Source organism: Phalacrocorax aristotelis, chromosome 11 (assembly GCF_949628215.1).
Source record: "Phalacrocorax aristotelis chromosome 11, bGulAri2.1, whole genome shotgun sequence".
NCBI lineage: Eukaryota > Metazoa > Chordata > Aves > Suliformes > Phalacrocoracidae > Phalacrocorax > Phalacrocorax aristotelis.
In genome coordinates this window covers 3,024,480-3,044,705 of record NC_134286.1, presented here as the reverse complement: position 1 = coordinate 3,044,705, position 20,226 = coordinate 3,024,480, and the positions used below count along the sequence as shown (strand labels likewise).

At 42.7% G+C, this 20,226-nt stretch overlaps 1 long non-coding RNA gene across 4 annotated transcripts in view; it reads left to right on the top strand.

The window, feature by feature from the left end:
* LOC142063193 (uncharacterized) overlaps window positions 1-20,226 on the top strand; it is an 88,997-nt gene that overhangs the window by 30,373 nt on the left and 38,398 nt on the right. For all 4 annotated transcript variants that reach the window (XR_012662687.1, XR_012662686.1, XR_012662684.1 and 1 more), the window contains one exon: window positions 13,922-14,034. This is a non-coding gene — a long non-coding RNA (uncharacterized LOC142063193). The remainder of the gene's footprint in view (window positions 1-13,921; window positions 14,035-20,226) is intronic.

Sequence of the window (20,226 nt, the reverse complement as noted above, 5' to 3'; positions counted from 1 at the left end):
CAACATTTCGTAATTTCTACTCACCCGCCAAGATCGTGAGACTCATTGAGAAAGAGTGCATTTTTAAATAATAAAGAATTGTACTATAAGGTTTCTGTACAAACCTTGAACGCTGGATCCATTCCTTCTGCAGAGAGTTTATAATCTATTTTTTAAGCTTTTATTCATGCTGGCTTTTTTCCCATTCTAGTGGGGAAGTTACATTTTATAACTCGTGCGGAAGCCAACAGGGTTACAGACGCAGCGCAGAGACGTTGGTGAAAACCGTCAGCAGGACGGGGCTGGTAAGTCCGTACCAGCCAGCAGCACCGAGGTCCTGTTCTGGTGCAAACTGGCGGCGTTTGCTCGATTATGTTTTAACTAACACCTAGAAAAAGTCATTATATAATTCCACAGGGACTGTAAAAATCCCTGTTTTGGAGTAAACGTGACCTGTTATTCTCCCTGTTAAGGTTCTTGTAAATGATTCTCCAGAGCAAACGTTTTCTATGAAATCCTCTCTGAAACCCATCTGCTCTCCGTGAATGTTCTGTAGTGACAGAGATGTACTCACCTGGTGTACTGAAGAATTTAAATGGAAGAACAAAAAGAAACTGAAATTGCCTTAGGGATTGAGGTCAGGTGAAGGTTAATCAAAGGAAATGACAGTAAAATGGCATTCATGGCTCTTGGTACATTTTTAATCATTCCCCTCTCTCTCTCTCTCATAAAAGACACAAAAGATGTACAAGTTTCTACCGTTTTATTTAGTTAGGGGCGATTCTTATTTTTGTCTTGGTTATTTTAACCTATCTTTTCTTTTAGATTTCTCTCATAGATTTAGCTCCTGAAAACTTGCATTGCAGTGCCTTGAAAATGTGTGTGGGAAATCAAGAATGTGTGTGTGTGGGGGGAAGAAGAATGTTAAGAAAAGGGAGTAATTTTCCCCATAATATCTCTCATTTTATCTTCTCCTTCTAATGTGATAGATTTTGAAGGATTTCTAGAAGTCATGAGAGTAGGGAATAAATACTCAGAAAAGCTAAATATTCACGTTATTGCACAAGTGCCAGGCTAAATGAAGTCCACAAATGCAGCTACTGGAAACAAGAATGGTTTCTTTCAGACTCTGCTGATCTACAAGTAATTACTCTGGGTTTAAGTACAGATGTTTTGTGTATTTTAAAGAAATATCTCAGAATAATCCTTACGATTACACTGAAATTTTGAAGTCATGTCTTAGGTTGTGGGCTGTTGGTTATATTCTGATTTTGTGTATGTGAAGAGGCCCCATTTAGGAACCTTTATTTTCTGAGTTTGGAGTTGTCACTTGATGCTAGTCACCTCAGGTAACTTTGGCATAACTACAACAGGAACAGGAGCAACTTTATGTAACTTATAAGGGCCTGAGGCAGCTTTTAAAAAATGTGAGCAATGCATCTTTTTTTATTTTTTTTTTTCCCAAGTCTGTCTGTATAGCTCCCTTCCCCCGTAATGCAGAGGATCCTGAAGGGTATATGTATTAAACCCAGCCAGCTCTCAGCTGGGGTAACTTGGCTGTAGCAAATGCAGTCTCCCTGCTCTCTAGATCATGCGCCACGAAACGTTGCGCGAGTACCTTCCGCGGCGCAGCGGGGAGCCGAGCTTAGGCGAGACCTTGTGGTGTTAAGCCTTTGGAGAGGAATGGGTGGCTTAAACAAAACATCTTACTGCAGGCCCGTGCTATATTAGCACCACTGCGAGTTGCAGTAAGAAATGTGGTGTTTTTTTACATACGCTTTCTCCACACCCCGGGGGGCGGCGGGAGGGAATGGTCTGGAAGTCATTTCTTTGTGTGTCGTTGCGCTGTTTATGGCCGTGATTGCTACTGGTAATGTGGCACTTTTCTGCCAAATCCCACATAGCAAATGCTGTCACATGGATGCCAGATGGGCTGTTTGCCAGGGAGCCGGGGGAGGAGGGAAAGCCCTGCTCCACCCTGCAAACGCCGCCGAGAAAAAGCCTGCCAGGCAATTATTGGAAAAAATAGAGAATTGGTCAAAAATGGGAAAAAAACTGTATCTGAAATAATTGGGTGGAGGTTGAGTCGAGTTTACCTCTCAGAAGCCAGGGCTCTTCAGCTATGCGGGGAAGGGAAGAGAAACGCGGCTGGGAGGGCTGAGCTCCGGAGGTTGGGGGGTAGCAGCGCACAGCAACAAGTGATTGGCTTTGCAGACGCAGATAGATGAGTAACTCAAGTATTTTCACATTTACAGGATTTGACTCTGTGATTTTATGATGCTGTAACAGTGTCAATGTTATGTTCATGGAGGGCATTTTTCAAAGGTACTCGGCATCAGCCCGGATGGCTGATTATCTCACCCATAACTTTGCTGTCCTGTAAAACTTCTCTATTAATAATAGGAATACAAATAAGTTTTCATGTATCTTTGGCAAAACAGGAATATCTGTTTAAGGGAAAGAAGAGTAAAACATGAGAGAGAGAATTTTAAATGAAAACTGCATATTTGAGTTGAAGACAGCATTAACTACTGACAACTGTAAAACTATTGGACTAAGAGAATATGATTTTTTTCATAAACAACAATATGACCTCAGAATTTTTCTGAAGTAAAGACTAAAGAACTGTAGCCACATCATATATCTATTTTTAAAGCTTACAATAAAAATATTTGAACTACTATATGCCTGCATACCCAAATTATTCAAATACAGGAAGTATTAAGCTGGATTGAGCATTTTTATTCCAACTGTTCAGACCGGCTTCCAGAACGTAATTAGTAACTTTCTTTAAAGGTTTATTTTTAAAAGTGGCTGAATTTCTTTAGTGTTTCGTTTTCCAGAAAACCAGAGTTGACTGGAAAAAGTACCGAGTCTAATGTTCGGTGGAAGAAACCGAGGCTGAAACGAAATCTGCCAAACGCGGCGTCGGAACGCGCTTAGCCGCTGTGCCGTGTGCCCGCCTGGGCTGGCAGTCGAGGTAAGGGGGGCTGGCAATGGCATCAGCCCCGTGCCTCTGGCTCAGTATCGCAGGGAGAACCCCGCGCTCGTGGGGTGGGAGGACCACTGGGGTCGTCGCTCCCTCGCCCACCCATGGCTCCCAGCCCAGATCAGGGCTGCCTATGAGGACAAGAGCTTTGCACCTGAATGAAGCTGGAGTAATGTTGTCGGGCGTTGTCCGTGTCGCCAAATGACCGCGGGACAAAATATCAGCGTTTACAGTTTCCCCTGTGGGCAGAAAGGGGGGGTTTGTGTTCGGTCTTTGCTGAAGCTGCGGTGGAGGCGGTGAAGCAGCTGAAGACCAGAGGGGAAGCTCTGCTCGGTGACTCGCGGTTTTGCAGGCTGGTTTTCACATCTTGTACCAGATTAATAGCGCACCAACCCTGAGAGGGGGCTTTCAGAGTGAGGAGTCTCATCTGAGCGTCGAAGTAACATGATTGAAAATGATGGAAGAACAGCAATAACCGACGCTTTTGCATTTCCTTTTGCTCTCTGTTTTTGGAGAGGAACCTTCTATGCAGGTATTCTCAGGTGATGTGTTGGTTTCTGTTGGAATAAATTGGTTTTCTCAGTTTGATCCCCAAGTCTTCTGATAAAAATAACATTTTTTTGTACCTTATTAGTAGCCTCGTTGAGTCCAAACCCTGACAGATCTTTGCTGCGTGTGAGGGATCATCGTAGGTCAGTGGTGTACTGAGTACAGAGGCTCGCGTGCCCGTGCTGTAGGTGTCCTGCTGATAAACAGAGGGGTTTATTTCTGGTGTTCTCAGATTTCCACCTTCATGTTTGCAATCTTCCACCAAGATGCAGGGATGCTTAGGAAGAAATTAATGCTGTCTAATTTTAGACACCCAATTTAGGTTGCTTCTGGCTGTAGCAAAGCACAAGCTCTGCTTGCTGCAAGTCCAGAAGCGTTCCTTCAACTGCAGAGTCAGCTTCTTGCTTAAGCCTAACTCTGGGTACACAAAGCACGGTGAGGAGCGCCCTTACGCGACGTCGCAGCCGAGGCTCTTCCCCTGCCGCGGCTCCTGCTGGGCAGCTGGGCTCTAACCTGAGCACCTAAATCAGACCCCTTGTGGGGGCAGAACCAGTCGCTTCAGGGCAGATCTTTTTTTGTAAGGGTTTCTGTGATAAATCCTCAGTATAATCAAGGTTTGAAATAGAAATAAACCAAAGTCCACGACAGCTTTTCTAAGTGGGCAAAGTTTCGCGCTGTCTTTGGGTGAACCACAGGCTTCACCAGATGCCAAGTCAGTTGGGAATAAGCTGTGTGATAACCTTCTGCCAGCTGGGTCATAGCTGGTCGGATGGAGGCTTCTGCAGGTGCTTTGCACCAGGGCTCCTTGCAACACTAGGAACAGCCAGAAGCCGAAGGTAGCCAACTCTTGTCAAATTAGGCGAGGTAGACACCTTTCTGGAGGTTATTTGTTGTATCATGGGAGGGTAATTGTAATGCTTAACACATGTCAAAAGGGAGGCTAACCTCTTTTGAGAGATTGTAATCTGAAAATGCACTTAGAGCAGTTACTGCCTTCCATTCTCTGCTGCAGAAGGATGGGCATTATCTGAAAGAGGGTGTTAAAAACGGTGACATTTCTTTATGGGGTTAGTTTAGAAACATGAACTGCAGCGAGATCTGGTTGGAAGGAGATACCTTTGCATTCAGGGATGTGGTCTGTACCAGAATCATCAGAAATTCAGGAGAGTCGTGGCTGCCTGGGCAGCCCTGAGAGGCTTTGGACAATTTGCTGTGGCCACCTGCGGTTATTAGTTTAGAAAATGTGTCACTATTTTACCCTGGCATCTGTTCAAAGTACTAATTCCGTGGATCAGTGTCTTTCAGATGAAGAAAGTGAAATCCTTTTTTGCCCCTGGTGTCTGAGTAAATTGATATCAAATACTCTAATGAAAAGGCAACTGTTGTCAGCAGAGGCAAGCAACAAGAAAATCTGGGACAGGAGGTAACTTCATGATGGATTCTACATCCTCAGGGACTTTTTGGGCTCTGAGGATTAATTTTCTATTACATCCACGTGTGGGGCTTTTCTTAAATACACTTCCACTAACAACTTAATACTTTTTTTCAATTACAATATCATAAAACGCTACAACTTTTTGACATTCTGCCACTTAGAGGACAGTGCTTTCATCGTTGTGACGGTTCTTGTCACCTTTCACTTTTCCTTAAATGAAGGATCTTTTTGCTGCCCCACTGAAGCCGTGCTTTGGAAGAGAAGGGTTACCCTGCACAGGGAAACAGCCCCCTTGGGAACTGCACTTCTCTTTGTTAGTGACCTCTCGTTTCCATGATAGCCGGCGTGCCCTCCTGCAAATACCCCTTATGGACTTGAGAAACCTCCACCAGAAGTGCTTCTTCTCATTATTTTAGTTCAGTTGGTTCAGATTATTTTATTACATTTATTTTATTAGTTTCATTTCTATATTATTTATTTTATTATATTTATTTCATGTATAGTAACTCTAAGAATGAATTCACAAAACTGCGCACATTTTTACCGCCAGAATGTCCCACAGACTTGACAACAACAGGAGATAGAGCAAGAGTCTGCTGCAACAACCTTGTACTGCACATAAAAATGAATTGTACAGGGTACGACAGCATATGGGCCAATGCTTTATAAGCAAGTTGGATTTGGATTTGGGTAACAATGGGTTACAGCCTATTGCAGGAGAGTGGTCAGTAGCTAAAATAGCTTGGAGTTCTCCATCCAGAAGAGTAGTGTGTTGGACAAGGGAAAATAGATAGCAGAAAACGCCTGAAAATTACCTGTGCACTTCTGGAAGATGGATCAGTGTTGCCAGTCACACAATATCACTTCTGCCAGAACAAGGCTTTAGAGGGCTTCTTCGCCTGGGGACTTACTGAGCCGTTTTGACTTTGTTGGCACTGATGAGGACGGGGTGCATGGAGTTTGCAAGTCAGCTCAGAATTCTTTTATTTGGGAAATACTAAAGTAGTGTCCGTCGTGTCCCCCCCCCCCCCCCCCCCCAATAGTAACTTGTTTGGGTTTTTTTCTTAATGGTTTTATAGCAATCTGTATTTTTAAATCCGGAACAAGGTGAATTGAGAAGTTGGAGACAATGCCTGTAGAAGGGGCTGGGCAGATACGGAGGTGCCCGTGGGAGAGCTTGCTGTTCCTCTGGGCAGAGCAGAGGTTCCTTGTGCAGGCAAAGGGCAGGCTGGGATCAGGATCTGCATCCCCCAGCTGGGATAAGGACAGGTCAATGGAACAGTTGGTATCTGCTGGAAAATAAGGCTGCCCAGCTGCTTTCCCGCACATTTTCTACCTTCTACAGGTAAAATTCTTTCTGTGGCAATGTTCATAAGAAATAGCATCATCGTGTGTCAGCGTTCAGAACATAAACTGATCTGAGTGAATCTCGGTTTTCTTCTGCACCTCCATTTTATAAAATAAAATTGGAAGAAAATTATGGTCACCAAACCTGATTTTTTGCCTCAGTTCTGGTCTTCAGTACAGAACTACCTGACAATTAATATTTGTGTATAGCTTTTGAAATATCTGACCTTTGTGGAGTTGACAGAGGTATAATATTAGTCTTTGTATGCTAGCCTGGCTTTTAAACTCCCTGCCTAGTGGATGTAAGTTCAGTGGATACAGATCTGAAACTTGATTTCCTCAGTATGGCTGCATTAGCATTCAGCTGTGGGTATGTAAGATAATAGTATTAAAAGCAACCTTCCATCCTGTTGTCATGGATGCAGCACAGCCCAATCCTGGTAGCAGTATACCACCAGTCTTTGTACAATCTCATTTTTATCTACAAATTTTAATTTAATTATAGCAGAAATTCTGTAGCGGTATATAATATATGATTTTATTTTCTGTTTTTAAACATTAAAATGTAAGAATTGAGCAGCTCGTGTTCTTTGTCCAGTGCTCATTTTTTTTTTGCATTCCAAGTATCTGTCAGTATTAGTTATGAGACTGTGTGAAATAAGTAGCCATGAAAGATGCCTGCTTTTATGACAGAATGAGTGGTTTCATGAATTTTAAAGGAGCACATTTGTATTTTCTGTTCTTGAACTACATGGGCTACTCACAAATATGACAGAAGATAATTGTTTGAGGAATTACGATGCCTTTCAAGATTTTGCAGGATATTACTATTTTCATAATCTTTCATTTATCAGGTTATATGGCTTGATTTATTTATGTATGTAATTTGGAAATTAAAGTACTCCCCTTCTGTCAGCATAGGTACATGTTTTCTTCGTATAGCTCATACTCCTGCTAGCAAAAATAATGAATGTGCTAATTTTTTTGTCAGTTACTAAAGAAACGTGTCAGAATCGGAGGGTAGTCAGGTATTATTCTGGGCCACGTGAGACAGTATGGAACGGTACGTATCGCTCCGCCACTGCCTTAGGATGGCGGGAGCGCGCATTTCAATATAGGGCACTGACTGTGCCACCAGGCAGTGCGTGCACTGCAGTTTGTTAAGATTTAAATGAATGCATTGTTAGCGCCGACTTCGACAGGGATTCTGTGTGAGTGAGTAAAGGCTTCAAGCCTCTAATTGACTAAGAAAATCTTTTTAGTTGTGATTAGAGGGACAGATACTCAGCTGGTGAGAACTGATGGTGCTCCATTGAATCAATTTTCATACCCTGTCTGAAGTCAATGGAGCAGTGCTCATTTATAACCCGGTACCTGGCCCGTTATTATTAAAAAAAAACGTTTCAAGTCTGATATTTGAGTGGTACGGTAACCTTTTATCGGGGAGCTGCTTGACTTGATTTAAAAAATTTCATCAAAATCAGTGATAAAATCCCTGGGCTAATAAATTCAGTGTCATGAGCTATTTTCATTCAGTTGGGAGTTTGAGTGTAGAAACCTACGGTTCTGTCCTCTTTGGCTGAAAGCACGGTGGTCTCTCTGCCATACTTTCACATTTAGCCTACGGTTGTCTCTTTAAAGACTAAAATAAGGCATCTCTCTATCGGTATGAAGCACGTCTATATCTATATGAAGCATCTCTGTATCTGTACGAAGCATCTTTTCAAGACTAAATGAAGCATCTCTATACCCTTTTCTGTTTTAGTCATGAAGTATTGGTATTTTTTCTCTTGGTAATTTTATCTCACTTTGCATCCTGTGATAACAGCATAGTGGGATTTTATTTTATGGAAAAAAAAAAAATCCTGAACATCTTTATGTATTAAACTTGTTCATAACATCTGAATTTTGTTGCTGAAAATCCCCTCTCAAAATTCTGTGCACGCCCATAATTAAACTACTCTGAAGGTGCAGTCAGGGAAACCAGGCACCAACATTATGGAGTGAAAATTAAAGAGGCAAAACATCAGAGTGTCTACTGTATGTGCCTGCTGTTAGACACTCAAGCATGGAGAACAGGATACACCTCTATGGATGGATAGCTTTCCTTATTAAAAAAACACAGTAGGATGCACAGTAGGGGAACACACTAAAACAAGGCTTTGTAGTAATTTCCTTGAAAGAAATTTCCCAAGATAGCAACTTGAAAAGCTTTTAATCTTACGACTGGCTATATAGTGAGTTTTACTGTAGGTGGTATAAAAAAGACCATTAGGTTACAGCTGATCTGGTAGAGTTGGTCTAAAGCCTCTTCCCTTCCAGCCTTCCTTCTCAAGAAAAGGATTAAACTTCTCTTGCACCAAAAAGAGGGTTGAATACATTGACGTGACTTCCGGCATATTTAAGAGCTTTAAATACGTGCCCTTCAAATTTGAAATTTTGTTAGAAAATAGGAAGCCCAGCTTCACCGCCTGAAACCCTCGATCACATGCTGCTTTGTGACGCTGAACCGAGCCATTAGGTAAGGGTTCTGCCGCATACCTAAAGCTGAAACCGCTGCCACTTGTATTCTTGAGCCGATATTTTAGTCTGGGTCTCTGAACAGCGTCCCTTACTACTTGGGAGGAAGAGAAAGCATTTCTCAAACTCCTGAGGAAGCGCCCTGCACAACCCTGTCCTGCAGCAGCTCGGCGCGCTGCAGCGTACCAGCAGCTTTCTCGCTGGGCTTTGCCTGATTTGTGCTATCTGTTCCACACGACTATTAGACCTCAAAGTAAAAAAGAAAAAAAAAACAACCCGAAAATATCCGGAGAAATTCCCGGGCGCATACACTGGAGGGCTGTCACGTGCGTTATGGTTACCTGATAACCCTTAAACCAGCGCGGCTGTGGACTCGGTGCCTGTTTACGTGTCAAGGGCCGTGCTCGGAAATCCTGCAGCTTTTTCTCAGCCGCATCCTCCCCCGTTTTGGTGTCGTGGCCGCAGAAGTTCGGTACGAGGAGCTGGAGGCCGGCGGTGCAGCAGGTGCTGCCCAGGCTCTCCTCCCACCGGAGCCGGCCGGGACCAGGGAGCCAGTGCCTACGTGTGCGAGCCTCGGCGGAGGAGCCTTAACATCTTGTACCGATCTTGTGTCAGCCACTGTGAGCTGAGAACAGGGAACGAACATGTCTGATAATGTGTTTCACATTGAAATAATTAAAGAGAATTGTTGCTGGAGGGAAATGTACCTTTAAAAATTAACCCTGACATCTCTCTGACAATTTGGCTTATTACAAGGGATTCTTTTTTTTTTCCCCCTCTTTTTTTTTTTTGGTTTTAACTAAACTTGATATGCATTTTTCAGCACCTTAGAAAATGTAGAGCCTTTGAAAACTTCCGTATATGAGTGCTCTATACTTACATGAGCAGTCCCATCTATTTTCCACTGAACTACTCGTAGGACTGATGTTTAAAGGATAGGGTCTGCAGTAAATGACATATTCTGCTATGCCCTGGAGCCTGCACTAGTTATTATTGTTTGAATCTATCTCTTGATTGCATATATTGCAGTCTTCTATCACACTGGGTGCCAGTTCTGAAATCTGAATGCTGTTCCTCAAGTAGCTATCGAGCCGCTTGCTTTTTTATTTCTTCCCATGGTGAAGCAAGTCCTCGGAAATCAAAAGTGTTAATTTCCATAAAGCATTAAAAGGTTAAACCTGTGTTTCTCGGTGGAGCTAGAGTATTCGTGAATAAACTTAAAAGTCTATAACAGTGGTATGGTTTATTTTTAAAATTCTAGATGTGACAACAACAGTTATGGTAACTTTTTTGTGACCTATGTGATCTATGGGAAGTTCTATACAACCAGGTATTGGTGTTCAGGAAGTCTGGCTTCATTATATTGTGGCTGTAAGAGTTATTTACCAGTTCAAGAATTGTGCAGCTTTTCATTGGGGTGAATTCCAGTATTTTCAGTTCTCCATCTGATCAAAGCTTGTCAGTCCAGGGATAGGAAATTTTGGGTTTCTCCAGATTGTTTCATCATTTTCTAACTAATTTTAACCCGCCTTTAGCATGTATAAAAAGGGTGTACGAGGTGGCGGAACGGGGTGCCTGATGCCTTTCATCTGTCTGATGTTGCTGGAACTGCCTCGGACCGTGTGTGTTTAAAGGCTCTCTTCCTCCTGTACGGCTGTCAGTCCACAGGAAGATTTCGAGTGCGTTATTCCAGCCGCGATGGTTTGGAACTGTGCGGTTCCCTGGCCTGAGGAGTGGCTGTGGTGCTGCTAAGGCATTTCTCACTTTCAGTTCTGCAACTAAGAAAATAGACATGAAAATTTTCCTTCAGATGCTTAAAAGCTTTGGTGGTTTGTGTTGGGTTTTTTTTTTTGTTTTGTTTTGTTTTTCGTTTGTTTGTTTTCTTTTGAAAGATGTCTGACCTCAAGGGAGGAAAACACAGTAAAATATACAGGAGCAAGTACATACTTTTAATCTGTATTCTGCAGTTCTCCATTTGCAGGGTGGATTCCTGGTTGACGGGATCTGCGTCCGTTGGTGCACCCAGTTTAGGGTAATGCTGGTTTATGCCGGTGGAGAATTTGATTGCAGGAGCCGAACCCTCCTTCCTTCCTTAGTCAAGGGGAAAAGATTCAGTCCCGTATTTCCCCTTCCACTGAACTTTTAACAATTTGGTGACCTTGGGCACAATCCTTCAGGATGCTGAGTACCCCCGTGGGTGCTTAAATCAGGAGAGCAGATGGCTCGTGGTACTTCTTAGAACTGGGTGCTTCATTAGCTGAAATCTAAAACATAAAATACTTTAAGAACACTTCTCAAAAACATTTTTATTGGCTCTGGAAGGATTTTTATCCTTTTTGTAAAAACAGCAACAGAAATATCTGTTAGGTACTGTGGCATTTGCTATAAACCTAGCTGTACTCAGCATTGCTGGTATGCTCTTTCTGGCTATTAAAGGCTCATTAAAAAAATTAGAGTCTCCACAATTTACAATATTTTCCATTGAAATAGCATGTTAACACATTTCTTTAATCAGTGTGTAACTGTCAAGGGAAAGAACAATTCATCTAGTATATGCATACATTAGAAAAAAAAATGATCAGATTTAATTTTATTTGTTTTATATTCAAGGCTTTTTTGAAGGAATTCCTGCAGGGAAATGGTTAATCTATTTTTAACTAAAGCTTACTTTTGTAATCTATCCAGTGCTTAGAGTTCTGTCATTGATCTATGATTTATGTGATTTAAACCACCTCTTGGCTGTAACATTGGTTTCTATCCAAGATGCTGAGCTGAATACTAATTACGAGATCAAATTTATGCTGTTGGGCTAAGCAGCTGAAGGAGCTTTCCATGCAGGACTCCCTTAAACCATGCCACCATTGAGCATTAGTGAAATATTTGGCAGGGGGCGGGGGGGAGGGGGAAAAATGCTGGAAAGGGGAAAAAATATTGCAGGAAAACTGAAGTGTCCTTTGAAAGCTTTATTTTTAGTTCTCTTGAATGACTGTACAGTGCTATATGCAGATATTCAGTGTGTATAAGCCTGTGAATATGCACATGGTTATGTTTTTACAGCAGAATCTCACTAATTCACCCTAACGATTGGGAAACCCACTGAGAAAAGCCAAATGGCATGAGTGAGCAAACAAATAAATAAGATTGAGGATATTTTATTCCAAGATGTATTTTATGCCTTTATTTTGACAAGTATCATGTTGTCAGAATGATTTATGGTATTTCATAGCATACCAGTAAATGCACTGTAGTATGGTTCCTTACAGTAAGAAAGTCGTAGTAACAATAGCTTTGCTTTACGTCTCCTTAAAGCATTTTTGTTGAGAAATAAGCCGAGACCTCCAATTTTAAAGAAAACATAGGTCTTAGGCTTTCCTTCGGTACGAATGAGTAACACTCTTCCATTCGCCTGCATCCCCTTTGCAGAGGAGGTCAGGGTGGCAGCAGTTTTCTTGGGTGTAGGTAGTGAAAACATGATCAAACAGCTCTGAATCCAAAATCCAGTTTGAATGAAAATGAAATTTTCTATAGGAATTTTGTTGATTATAATGAGTTGTGAGAGAAAAACGTGTTCCAGTGCATCCTTTGACTTCGACCTCGGTTGGTATAATGTTGAAGTGTTTCCTTTTGATGTTGCTGAAATGTCTTAATTTGATCAGGTTTCTCGTTTGTTTGGTTTTTTTTAAATTAGTTTTATACTGTAGTGCTCATGTTAACTGTATGCTTTGTCCCATACTTGGTTACATTCCGGTAATTTTAACGTTTTCAGACTATCACTGCATATTATTAAAATGTACCATTTCCCTAAAATGTTTTCATAACTTCGATTTTGCAGGACTCTTTTAAGGTTTCATTTCCCTTGTGTGCTTGTGAAAATACTGGAACTTCTCACAGAATAGAAATTCCAGGTTGCGACTATTTCTCCTGCCTTTTTTACTTTGGAGTAGTGCGTCGTCCTGCCCTCAGGGGTCTGGAGATGCAATCTTGGCCAGCAGATTGATGTATAGGATTCCGGTGGCGTCATCAGACGTACCCAAGGAGAAGGATTCGGAGCCTCTTTGGTTTTCCCTGTGGCATCTGCGTTGCCATCGGTGAGAATCGTTGCCTGGAACCTCGTTCAGCGGCATGTGTGGGCTCACATGCCTTCCCCCTCGCAGAGGTTACCGCGTGGTGGCTGGAGTCAGCAGGCCATCCCGCTTGGTCCCTAGGAGGCCCTTTAGTGGGAATGAGTTTCCTTTTATCCTTATTCTTGCTTACTTTAAAAACAAAACCCAAAACAAATAAAAAAACCCAACGAGAAACAGAAATCAAAAAAGGAGAAAACCTTGAAAAAGTTTCTTCCAAGGGCATTTTTAGATGGACGCTTGCTGTTTGTGTATCTATTGCTTGCTATCTTCCTCATTGCTTATTTCTGTCATTTTCTAGCGTGGAGAAACTCATATTTCAGTTAGATTTTTTTTTTTTGCATTTTAAAAATTATATTGATTTCTATTCCACTCGATGTCATATTTGCTTTTTAATGTGCATCGTTGTTATCAATTTGCAATGCAAATAGTACACATTGCTCACATTTGGGTAAAAGTTTTTGAATATATGCATGTAGAGGTAACACTGGAGTGGGATGTGCTTGGGAACACTTTTATTAAGAGGAGCCACAGTTCACAATCCCATCTGTGTATGCCGTTCTCCTGTGACGCCGTCCTTGCCTGCCTCACCTATAGGTGCAGCAGGTTGCGTATCTAAATGCTGCCAGTAGTAAACACAATGAATTGCCTTATGGTCTTATGCCAGCGAAATGGAGGCTATTAAAAAAATCAGGATGAGCCCAGGGACATTGATGAAACTACACACTGTGGCTGTAATTGCAATGAGGTCACTTTGCCAGCTGACTGTAACCGCTGGATGTGAGACACATTCCCTTGCTGCTTATGCAGGGAAATAATTTGCACCATCAGTGACGTTGTTGATCTTGAATAAGGGTAGGTAAAACAACAAAAGTGAAGATGGGTCTTGAGTTAATTGCTGTCATGGTCTGAGGGACTTCAAAGGAATTATTTTACCGGAAGCCTTATTAAATGGATTGGATGTTTTGCTGTGCTGAACAGGTGGCTGAAGTGCTCCAACGGGAAGCGTTTGAAGATGGCAACCACCGCCGGGACTCTCTGTACCCATGAAGCTGCCAGGGCGGCGGGGAGCTCCAGCTCCAGGGACGCCTAAGGTGGGCCATGGGGTGGCCGTGCGCCAGGGACGTTTGTGGGAGCTGCAGACCCCAAGCCACCCCAGAGGGATCCATATCCTGAGCAGGTCCTTCCCCGCTTTGTTGTTTCTTTGAAGCGTGGGCTCGCGGGACTGGTGCTGTGGATGCTGCACAGGGCTTGTGTGGCCTCGGGGTGGCCGTGCTGCTTGGCCGGGGCTCTGGGTGTGGTGGGAGCCTTTCCTCCCTGCGCCAGGGCTTGCTCTGACTTACACCATGCCTCTTCCACTGCTTCTACAGAGCAAAAAGTCGTCGAGGAAAAGTGCTATGTAAAATCTAATAAAGTAACGTTCTAGAGGAAACATGTACAATATTTTGAATACACATATATATATATATGCTAAATATTTGTTCTGCTTTTCATTTTCTTTATTTGCAGTAGAACTGTTAAATTAACAATCGTGGTTTTGACAGTAATGTGGGGGGATTTCCACTGAAAGTACAAAAACTAAAATAACGTTGATCTAACAAGGGCAGGTGCTTACACATATATATTTAAAATGTGATTGATGCATGTGAGATAAGTGGATATTTTGTCTGCCTTCATATATGTAAGTATATAAATAGTACGCAAGGTAAGTTATGGGAGGGGAGAGCATTTTGGAAAACTGCTGTGGATTGCAGTTAATTGGTGCTGCCTGTCGTCTGAATGCTCAGAGGTGGTTGGGTACCCTCAGGAGAGCCCCATTAAGGGGAATATGGCTGCAGCCCTTTTGGGGATTCTTGCTCAGCTTTGTAGCTACACGACGCGCACACACGCCGGGACGTGCTTGCTGGTTGCAGCCAGGAAGTCTTGTGCGGACATCAAATGTCCCATGGCTCCATCATCCCTCTAAAATGTTACCCTGTTCCTCTCAGAAGCCCCATGTACCTGAGCTCTAACGTGTCTGCTGAGACCTTTGCTGCTCTTCCCACCAAACACCAGCTCGTGGGCACAAAGCTATCCAGTCTGTGGTGACAGTTAAAGCTTTGTTGAGCTGCCACATTACCCTGTTAAAATACTGTAATTTTCTCTAGCTCACTTCAGGAAAAGCGTATCTTTGATTACGTAGGGGTGCTTACTAATCCCACAGATGTAAAACTGTTTGAAGAGTAAAAGATTTGAAGTCAACTCAGGCTGCTGAACAGCCGAAAAGAGAAAGAACCACCATACAAATCAATTGTTTGCCCTTGGGAGTGCAGTTATCGCCAACAACAAAAAAATTGCTTCTCCTTAAGTTTAAATCCCAGCAAACAGAAACAACAGAGGAATCTAAGCTACAAGCAACAAGGCAAGATTTGGGATGCCCTTCTTATGGAAGTACCAGCACCAGAAGACCTAATGTGTCCCTAAAGCACTGCTTGGTTTTCACGGAAAATGGATACAAGTTAGGACATAATTTATACATAGCGTAAGAGCTCTGTAATTTCTGCACACCAGTGAAAAATTAATAAAACCTAGGGCTAGCTATTTGATAAAACTGAGCAGACAAAGTGTGTGTAACTAGCCGTAGAGTGGCTGACATGATGAACGATGATGGTTCCAAACTCATCTGAAGTTCTTTAGGAATAATAGCAGCATCAAGTAACTTCTATAGGGTACTTAAATGTGCCTGAAACAGAACAGCGTATTGAAGATTGCATATTATGCTACGAATGACAAGTATTTACGATTGGAAGGTCTCTGTGTTGGGTTTATCAGTTTTTGTATACCTTTTCTCACTTCTTTAATCTTTTGACTTAAAGACCCATCCTGAGATTTTTTTAAAAAAAAAAAAAAAAAAGCCTGATTCCTATAATTCTGCTACAGAGATGGTAAATACCATTTTGCCTCAAGAAAATCAGCAATGCCTGATACTGCACAGGTGTTTTTCTTCTGGAGTAGTGAGCGTCCTCCTCGGGGAACAGCTGGTGAGAGAGGTGCCTGAGTGGCAGGCAGGAGGGTGGGCTACAGCTCAGCTCAGCTCAGCTCAGCTCTTTCCAATGAACGGGAAAGCAAAATCCTACCATGTAGTGCCAGTTGCGTCTAGTGAGTTTTATGTTATTGCAATTGCAGATGTTGATGAGGAAGTTTTAAAAGAAGTGGTTTTTTTTAATTTATGGTCACAGCACTTGTGGCTAAATGTGGCAGCTGAAGAAAAATATGGGTATAACACTGAGTTGTCAGCGTACTAGAAATCTGTGTAATCACAAGGGGGCTGAAGTGGAGTTTTAGAAATAAAAGGCCCGTTCTGCAGAACTTCTGCCTTCCAGTTGTCTTTGTATCTCTGGAGTGTTGTAGACTTGTTCAGAAGAGAGCGAGAGATTTTGATTAAAGGTTTTTCTAAAAGTGTGATAAGAACAATCTGCATTTGTCTCAGGTTTGGAAGAGGAGAAACTTTTGTGCAATACACAGATTGATTTGCAAGGCCTTAAGGTTTTTAGCTTTGCTAACATACTGCAGCAATCTGTTCTTTGAACGTGTTGATCCTCCTAGGTCTATAAGAGCCTTTGAGACAGAGTTAATTTTTTCAGCATTGACTATAGAGGCTTGTGATTTTAGATCTGAATGTCCCTTCTTCAACCCTGCTACCAGTGACCCACTGCATAGTAAGTGTCTCACATTATAAAGTGGTTATTCACAGAGAGCTTTGACCAACGCTATCTGGAGGGTGGGAGATGCTTTCCTGGCAATGGGATGCGAACATTGTGGGGCAGATCTTCAGCCAGGATAAAAATCCTGCTTGGTTGCTGCAGCTCAATGGGTGTCTGTTAATTCATGTGGAAAGTTTGAGACCCCAGCAAGATCACAAAGTTCAGTGTCCTCCACTGAGTGCAATACTTTGCAGTGAGGATTGAAATGTCTTGCTTCCTGTAATTGCCTTGAATTTCGATTGTTCTATAATTCCTTTAAATTGTTTCATACTAAAACCTATGATATTCTCCATGAAAGCTTTGAGAAGTCTGTGAGTTCTTCCGTTCCTTTTTATTAGGTTATTGCATTTCCATATGAGTAGGAATATCGAGCCCTGGGAGCTCACCTGGATCCCCTGCTCATAGGCTGTGTTCGTCATGTGCAGAGGTTAAACTCTGCCGGTGCTAGAATGGCCGTTACTACCGTAGTGACTATTCAGGACTTTATTTGCCTATTCTTGAAGAGCCTCAATCTTTTATTTTTAATTTAGTTACATCAAGATTTTGAGGAAAGTCTTCTAGCTGAAGGAGTGCCCTCTGACAGCCGGGGGGCTGCTTTGCCTGCCAAGGATGTGCTCTGGGCACTTTTCTCTTGCGTTTTGGTGGTGGATTGTAAGGTGGAATTGCCTTGTGCTGGAACGAATCCCCTGAGCAGAGGATTTGCAGGGCTCCTTTGCATCGGTGCTGTGTAGCCAAGCACTCTTCAGGCAGTGCAGCTTTCCTCTGCTCCTTTTGAGAGCAAGCAAGGCATTGGGAAAGATGAATCATCTGCACTTTGCGTTCAGCCTGGCACAAAATCCTTCATCCTGTTCTACGGGAGTATTTTTCTCCTTGTTGGGGCATCAGACTGCAATTAATACTGTAGTTGTCGTACACCTCTCAGGGCAAAGGTAATTTGGCTTGAATTAAAAAAACAAAACCAAGAAAGTAAGATGCTGTTAAGAAGAGCATTGACCTGGCAACAGCAGCGACCAGCAGCATCACTTTGCACTTAGGTACGTAGGAATTGGGTAGATGTGTATTAAGCTTTGCTTTGCACCAAAATGCCTGTTTTCAGCCAGTGAACAAGCCCTTTGTCCATCAGTCAAACATGTCAGCTGAGGATCTCCCTCTTCCTTTATAATCCTTGGTCCCGATCCCATCAATGCTGGAGGCAAAACTGCTGATGGCGCCGGTGATGGCAGGCGTGGAGCGCAGTCCCACGAGGCTCCCTGGCTCCTGTCTCATTAACACCTGGATTACTTCACCCTTTAATCCGGTCATTGGTACCCGAGCACAGATGTGTTTCACAGCTTTGCTATGTTTGATTGATTCTGTTATTTGTATATGCAGCTGTGCCACTGTCTTTTTTTTTATTTTTTTTTTTACTTCTTAATATATTGCACAGATGCATACAAACGTATCTCAGAGACCATCCCCTCTTCCCAGACAACTTCCCATCGTGCCTTCTCCTGGGCGGTCATGCAAAGTTATCTTCACTCGTGTGGATTTTATCAACTGGAAATCTAAACAATTAGAAAAGAAAAGAAGCAGTTCCAGGCAGCAAGGTGGCCTTTGAATGCCTCAGTCAAGTTTTGCATTTATGCACTGAATTCTTCATTTCTTTTTTACATGGTTTTCTTCCACTTGTTATTTTATGTGGGTCCATATAAAAGAGGAAATGGACTGTTGAGGAGGAAACGTGGAAGCTGTTGGAACGTAAAATGCTGCCAAATGCAGAAAGCAAGCAAATGGGCAGAGGTTTAATACTTCCCTGCGCATCGCTTCCAATCGCTTTTGTCAATTATGACTTTCCTTATTACAGCAATTGTAGATCTAGAAAACTACAGGAAAGCTTAACTTTAGAAGTCTGACTATTCAGTGTGAGTAAACTTTGCCCTTGAAAAGGTCTGTCACCTTTTATGCAAAGATTTGACTTAAAATCGATATCTGTATGGAGGTCGGTGTTGAAAAGTTGTTGGGAGCATGTCACGGTCATGAGCAGTGTGCGTTACAAATAGTTATAAGTTTATTGATAAGAAGATTTGTGGCGGTTGTTCATAAACAATCTATTGCTGTATTGGACCTCAGAAAAGACAATTAAAAAAAAGGCGTCCATTTTTCCCAGTGTTCAACAATATCTTTCATCTGTGGTGGCAGGACGTTGCTCAGCGGTGACCGGATCCTCCCCGCGCAGCTGCGGGCTGTGTGCTGTGATGAAAATCACCCCTAGCAGACATCCAGCACCTGTCGCTGGGAGGGGAACCTGCTCTCTGCTACTCACAGGTGAAAGGTGAAAACCAGTCCCTTGTGTGCTGCTGCCTTGCCCCAGGGGCGTCTCCCCCCCTCCCCATCATCCTGGCGAGTGGCATGGGACACCTGGTGAGGCCATCTCCTCTGCCTGCACTGCCTGTCTCTCGCCATCAAGTCTGTGCTCGGGGTTCGATCAAGAACCTGAAAGCCGAGTTCTGTTCCTAGCAGTAAGCCCCTCAAATATAAACCCCTGTACTTATTCGAGAGCCATTTGTGCCATTAAAAGGATACCTAAAGCCAACAATTTTTGCTGTAGGCACGTAATTACTGTTTCCCGAACATGACCCCAGAGCATGTGTTCTGCACGGCAATGCTCTCTAGGTCTTCCTCCTTTTCACAAGCAAGAAGCCTTAGCTCCAAGCCAACGTCACCCCTGCTGCCCCTCCTAGTTTACCTTGTACGATGTATTTTCTCATTCGTGCTATTTTGACCTTCTCCAGCAGAAGGTGTGGTAGCCTTGTAGTGGAGCGCTGCGGAAGTAGCCTTGGGTCCTGCTTTCTCAACCAATGGGTGCCCTGCTTGAGATGCTCCCTTTTCTGTCGGCCTAAAAATAAGAATTACATTGCTCTGTTGCAGTCACGTCTCTCGGTCAGTGAATAGAGCGTCTTGAAACCAGCAGGCTATACTGTATATTCAAGCTTCCTCGATTCCATTAACATTTTGTTAATGAAATAGTGCTTTGTCAAAGAGTCTTGAAAACTTAAAAGGGTATTTAAGCTTCTTCCATGAGTCAATACCATGTAATGTCAACATTACCACGAAGGGATAATTCAGAGATGTCACACAAAGCATGTGTTATGCCTTTTGCAGTCTAGCAAAACAGCTCAGCATTTATGTTGTTTAATCCATCTTCAAAAATCTTTTGTTCTGAAAAAGTTTGAGATCAATCTTGCCAGTATTTACTGACACCAAGCTGAAGTAAGTTGCTGTGTTCCTATTGACTTCATCTGAGTTGTAACGATTTACCCCGCCTCAAATTAAGCCCAAATTAGGCATCTGAAGAACTTGACACCAAACTTTTCAGGAGCAGAGCGCTGAATGGCACACATCCTGCAAATGGAAACCCCGGTCAAAGTAGAGCGGAGTAAATAGTTTGTATGATACTATTTGAAGAGACTTAAAGAAACGCAACGTTATCTAAAATTTTGCATTCCTCTGGTTAGAAGTAAGTAGGGAATACAGAAATAGAGAGTTGAGATCTGAGCTCTGGCA